General features: G+C 49.5%; 1 pseudogene across 1 annotated transcript; it reads left to right on the top strand.

Moving 5' to 3' along the window:
* Positions 1-1144: 1144 nt before the first annotated feature.
* On the top strand, positions 1145-2877 carry LOC103741094 (annotated as a pseudogene). The gene has a single exon (XR_001872654.1). The product of XR_001872654.1 is annotated as an SHC-transforming protein 1 pseudogene (transcript).
* Positions 2878-4630: the final 1753 nt, after the last annotated feature.

The following is a 4630-nucleotide window of genomic DNA, read 5'->3' as shown; positions in this document are numbered from 1 at the left end:
TGAGACAAAGCCTCGTATCCCCCAGGCTGTCCTCAAATTCACTATGTAGCTGAAGATGACCTTGAATTCCTAATTATAAGCATGAACCACGACACCCAGCTTAGAGATAACTTTTTTGATGTATTCTCCTTCTTCTTGCCTATTGAAAGTTAACTGAGTTTTGTGTTGCAAATAAAAATGAATATCATAATGTCTATATTTCAATGAGTTTTGGCATAATTAATATGCATACATATTAAAATAATTGGATATGAAATTAAGTGCATGTTTAAAACACTTAAAGAAAGCAATGACCAGAATAATCTACATACTCCCAAGAATAATGATATTGGGGCTAGAGTGATGGTTTAGTGGTTAAGAGCACCTGCTGCTCTTGTAGAGGACCCAGTTTTGCTTCCCAGCATCCACGTGGTGACATCCCTAACTCCAGCTCCAGGGCATCTGACACCCTCTTCTGGCCTCTGCAGGCATCACCTGTATGTGGTTCAGTTACACACATGTAGGCCAAACTCTCATACACATAAATTAACATAAATAATATTTTTGAGACAGGGTCTCCCTGCAGCCCCAGCTGACCTGGAACTCACTATGTAGACCAGGTTGGCCTCGAACTCACAGACATCTGCCCACCTCTGCCTCCGAGTACTGGGATTAAAGGTGCGTGCCACCATGCCTGGCTTCATAAATAATTTTTTAATTTAAGAAAAGAATAATGGGAGCTGGAGAGATGCCTCAGTGGTGAAGAGCACCGACTGCTCTTGCAGAAGACCTGGGTTCAATTCCCAGCACCTACATGGTGGCTACGAATAGTCCTTAACACCAGTTCCAGGGGAATTTGAAGCCATCTTCTGACCTCCGTGGCATTGCACTACACGGGTGCACTCACATACATGCAGGCAATACACACTCATACACATAAAATAAAAAAATAAATAAAATATAAAAAAGAAAAGAATAATGATGGGGCCTGAAACTATCTAGGTCTGATCCATGGGAGAGCAGAAGCTACTTGTTCTTTTCCTCCTCAGGTCTTCTGTGCAGGGGTCAGACCAGACTAAGGGCCTGGGGAGGCCCCCTGCCTAGCCGCCTTGCCTGAACTGGCATGGGGGCCAGGCGGGGCAGTAGTCGCCCTCTCATCCCAGCCATGGATCTTCTAACTCCCAAGCTGAAGTACAACCCACTTCGAAATGAGTCTCAGTCATCACTGGAGGAAGGGGCTTCAGGGTCCACTCCCCCGGAAGAGCTGCCTCCCATCAGCCTTATCCTTGGGACCCATTCTGCCAACTCTGCCTGAGGACGATAGTCCCACTACCCTGTGCTCCTTCTTCCCTCGGATGGGCAACCTCAAGCTGGCCAATCCTGCTGAGGGGCGCCTGGGGCCTAAGGAGTCGGGGCAGGAAAAGCCACTGAAAATGGGGAAGGGGTTGCTGGGGCAGCTGGACGGGACTCAGGCCTCTTGCCCCTCCTCCACAAGCTGGGTGGAGGCGGTGAGTGCAGGACTCGGGTAGAAGGGGGCCAGCTGGGGGGCGAGGTGTGGACCAGACACCAGGGCTTTATCAATAAGCCCACACAGGCCTGGCTGCATCTCAACGACAAAATCATGGGACCTGGGTTTCCTATTTGGTTCGGTACATGGGTTGTGTGGAGGTTCTGCAGTCAATGCGAGCCCTTGACTTCAATACCCGGACTCAGATCACCAGGGAGGCCATCAGTTTGGTGTTTGAGGCTGTGCTGGGTGCTAAGGGGGCGACAAGGAGAAGAAAGCCCTGTAACCACCCACTTAGCTCTATCTTCGGGAGGAGTAACCTGAAGTTCTCTGGAATGCCAGTCACTTTCACTGTGTCCACCAGCAGCCTTAACCTCAAGGCCGCAGACTGCAAACAGATCATTGCCAACCATCACATGCAATCCGGATACAGCCGAGTATGTCACCTATGTTGCCAAAGACCCTGTGAATCAGAGAGCCTGCCACATCCTGAAGTGTCCTGAAGGGCTTGCCCAGGACGTCATCAGCACCATTGGTCAGGCCTTTGAGTTGTAGCTTCAAACAATATGTCAGGAACCCTCCCAAGCTGGTCACCCCGCATGACAGGATAGCTGGCTTTGATGACTCAGCTTGGGATGAGGAAGAGGACAACCACCTGACCATAAGTACTATAATGACTTCCCGAGAAAAGAACCCCCTCTCAGTAGTGCGGTAGACATGAGGCTTCGGCAAGGGGCTGCTTCAGGAGCTGTTCGACCCACTTTGCCCAGTGCCCAAATGCCCAGGCATCTGGGAGCTACATTGCCTGTAGGGCAACCAACTGTAGGAGACTCCGAAGTCCAAAGACAGATTCTTCCTCCACCACCCTGCACAGAACCCTTTGAAGATGCCCTTCGAGTGCCTCCACCTTCCCAGTCTATGTTCTCCACTGAGCAACTTCAAGGGGAGACCTGGTTCCATTGGAAGCCGAGCCGGCTGGAGGCAGAGGCACTGCTGCAGCTCAATGGGTCTTCTTAGTGTGAGAGAGCAGCACCACACCTGGCCAGTATGTACTCACTGGCCTGCAAAGTGGGCAGCCCAAGCACCTGCTTCTGCTGGACCCTGAAGGTGTAGTTAGAACAAAGGATCAACACTTTGAGAGTGTCAGTCACCTCATCAGCTACCACATGGACAGTCACTTGCCCATCACCTCTGCAGGCAGCAAACTGTGTCTACAGCAACCTGTGGAGCAGAAACTGATTGGTCTAGGCTTCTCTCCTGGAAGATACCACCAGCCTCTTCTACCCTGTTGTTTAACCCGCAGGACCTCTGTTCTGTGGGTTTGGCCTTGGGTGGGAGCTGGGAGTAGAGTGGACACTGGGTTTAATGCCCACCTGAGAGAGAGGGTTTGAGTCAGGAGCTTCTCCCCAAACCTCATCAAAGTATTAATATACAGAGTGGCCCCCTTGCCTGGGCCTTTCCTGTGTCAACCTGATTCCCCTTCCCCAAGAAGATGGGTGCTTTAATGAAAAATGTCCTGTCGTGATAGACCCAGTGGAACAACCACCCTTCTGGGGAAAGGGAAACAAATCATACCTCTGGCCTACCCCTGGACTTCAGGGTACCCCAGATCACTCTTAATATATGCCACTCCCTATATCCCCCATTGAAACTTCATGCTTTTGACTATCTCCTGGGTGTACAGATACTTTGCAATTCTCAGGCCCCTGAATTGGAGACAGGGGTGCTGACACCTTGGCTTCTGTGACCCTGTCCTCTTGCTCAGCACCCCTTCCAGTTTTGGCGGGGAGAATAAGGCTAGGAGTGGCAGCTGTGTCCCCTGCCTTCCCGATACACTGCCTTTAAGAGGTTGCCCAGAGCCCCACTTCCTGGCCAAGGGGGATTCGGACCCTTCTCTTGCTCAGTGCCTCCTGGCCCTTTCTTCCAAGGAGCCTGTATAGGTTTCTTAGGCCTGCCCCTCCTGTGTTGCATGTGTGGTCTATTCTACAGCCAAAGTGTAGCACTTCTTTTCGCCAGCTCCACACAGTCTCCCCCTTCTGGGCTGGGGGTGTGTGACTGAGCTTGGGCCTCCTTATATGTACAGATAACCTCCAGGTGTGGTTTTGTGGAGGCACTGCGACTGAAGCAGGAGACTATCCCAGATACCATCTGTAGATTCAGAATTGCACTCATTTTCATTTTACATGCATACATTTTTAGGACTGTAGATTTATTTCTAAGTTTTGTTTCCCATGGCTTACTTTTGAGCACAAAATTATAACTGATAACATTTATACATCACCTTTTTGACTTTTCCAAGCCCTTTTACAACTGTTGGTGTTTGCCTCCCTCTGGCCTGAAGGTAACCAGGACTGGCAGGAATTTTTTTTTTAAAGAGAGACCAGAGACTAGAAAACCTGAGTCTCTTAGGACAAGGCAGTGAGGCAGAAGGTTGGGTGTACATTGTTGTGGGGTTGTGATGTGGCAGTTTGCTGCTGATATTGAGTTCCTTCTGCCTGTGGGCTGATATGACTGAAACTTGCTGTGCTCTCTTTAGGCCTCATGAATAAGGGGGAGCCGAATGTTTTCAGTCTTGGCCTTTGCCTTTTTTTGGTTTGGGTCTTTCCAGGAGTCTCTCACACCAAAGGGGAATAATGCAGTATTACATTAAATCTAAACTCCTATCAATTGTGCTTTCTTTTTTTGGTCTTTTTGAGAGAAAGTCTCCCTGTAGCCCCAGCTGGTCTGGAACTCACTATGTAGACCAGGCTAGGCTTGAACTCGCAGAGATCCTCCTGCCTGCCTCTGCTTCCTGGGTGCTGGGACTAAAGGCCAAGTTTTTCAGTATGTTCTCACAACAAAAGAAAACTCCACTGTGCTGTCTGAGGGCTTTTTAAATATTCTTATTAATTCTCTGAGAATGTCAGTGTGTTTTGGTCATATTTCTCCCTCCCCCATCGCCTTCCAGGTCCCTCACCTTCATGTCTACCCAGCTTCCTGGGTCTTTTTCTCTCATCAGGTCCAATTTGTGTTGCCCAAATACTCTTAGATGTGGAACTTGCCCTGGATTGTGGTCAACCACTTAGGTGCCACACCCTTAAAAAAAACAGGCGGATTGTTGTGAGTTCAAGGCCAGCCTGGTCTACATAGTGAGTTCAGGTCAGC

The sequence above is a fragment of the Nannospalax galili genome, unplaced genomic scaffold, assembly GCF_000622305.1.
Source record: "Nannospalax galili isolate Female #2095 unplaced genomic scaffold, S.galili_v1.0 scaffold1320, whole genome shotgun sequence".
Taxonomy (NCBI): Eukaryota; Metazoa; Chordata; class Mammalia; order Rodentia; family Spalacidae; genus Nannospalax; species Nannospalax galili.
Note: the sequence above shows the minus strand (reverse complement) of the source record. Positions and strands in the feature narration are given on the sequence as shown.